Source organism: Theobroma umbraticum, unplaced genomic scaffold (assembly GCF_002168275.2).
Source record: "Theobroma umbraticum cultivar Fairchild unplaced genomic scaffold, ASM216827v3 scaffold_182.0, whole genome shotgun sequence".
Lineage (NCBI taxonomy): Eukaryota > Viridiplantae > Streptophyta > Magnoliopsida > Malvales > Malvaceae > Theobroma > Theobroma umbraticum.
The window spans coordinates 469,199-470,438 of NW_018397291.1; positions in this window are offsets into that span (position 1 = coordinate 469,199).

Below are 1,240 nucleotides of genomic sequence, written 5' to 3' on the forward strand. Positions count from 1 at the left end.
AGTTAAGAGAGAAAGACAATAATCAGATGAAGTGTTGAGGGATATCATAATCTTTGGTTTAGTAGTTAAGTGAGTTTTATAAAACAAATTTACTGTTTAATTTTAGTTTCAGTTTATTAGTTTTAATAATTTTAAATTTAATTGTTTGGATAAGATTAAGGTGATACAATTTTAGCAGTTAGCAATTAGGACTTAATTCAATTCTTTGTGGGAACGAATTCTATTTACTATTATATTACTTATTAAAAGATACATGCACTTACGTGAGAAATCAACAAGTTTTTGCGACTTTGCTAGGGATTTTATTTTTAGTTCTTTCTTATTGATATTAATACCAAGTATTCTTAATTTTAATCCAAACTTTTCTTTTCTTTAATTTCAGGTACTTTTGCCCATTGTAAGCGAAGAGCTTGAAATTTGAAAATTGTTCCTTTTGATCTAAAAATCAAAAAGACTTTTTGAAGACTTTGGAGGAAAAAGAAAGTTTATGTCCCAAGTAAAACTATGGCTGATCAACAAGAGGAAGAAACCAAGCCTTTGAGGAATTATGTTGTCCCACAAGTACAAAATCTCCTCTCTAGTATTCGGAGACCTCCTATTCAAGCCAACAACTTTGTAATTAAGCCATAAATCAGTCAAATGATTCAAAATATTGTTTAGTTTAGGGGTTTGCCTAATGATGATTTGAATGCTCATATTGTAAATTTTTTAAAAATTTATGATACATTTAAAGCTAATGGTGTTACTGATGATGCCATAAGACCTAAGGCTCTTCCTTTTATTATCAAGAGATAAAGCAAAAAGTTGGTGGAATTCGCTTTCTGCTAGTTCCATTAATACTTGTGATGATTTGGTCAAAAATTCTTAGCAAAATTCTTCCCACCTACTAAGTCAGCAAAGATGCGAAATGATATCACTTTTTTCATGCAATTTGATTTTAAATCACTATATGAGATTTGGGAAATGTATAAGGATTTGATAAGAAGGTGTCCTCACCATGGATTACTTAAGTGGTTGCAAGTTCAAACCTTTTATAATGATTTACTAGGACCTTTTATAACTACCATTGATGTTGCCGCTAGAAGTACACTCATGAGTAAATCCATTGATGAAGGTTATGATTTCCTTAAAGAGATAGCTTCCAATAATTATCAATGGTCATTTGAAACATTGGGTATGAGAAAAATTGTTAGAATTCATGAATTAGATGTGATAAATACCGTTTCTACACAATTGGCTT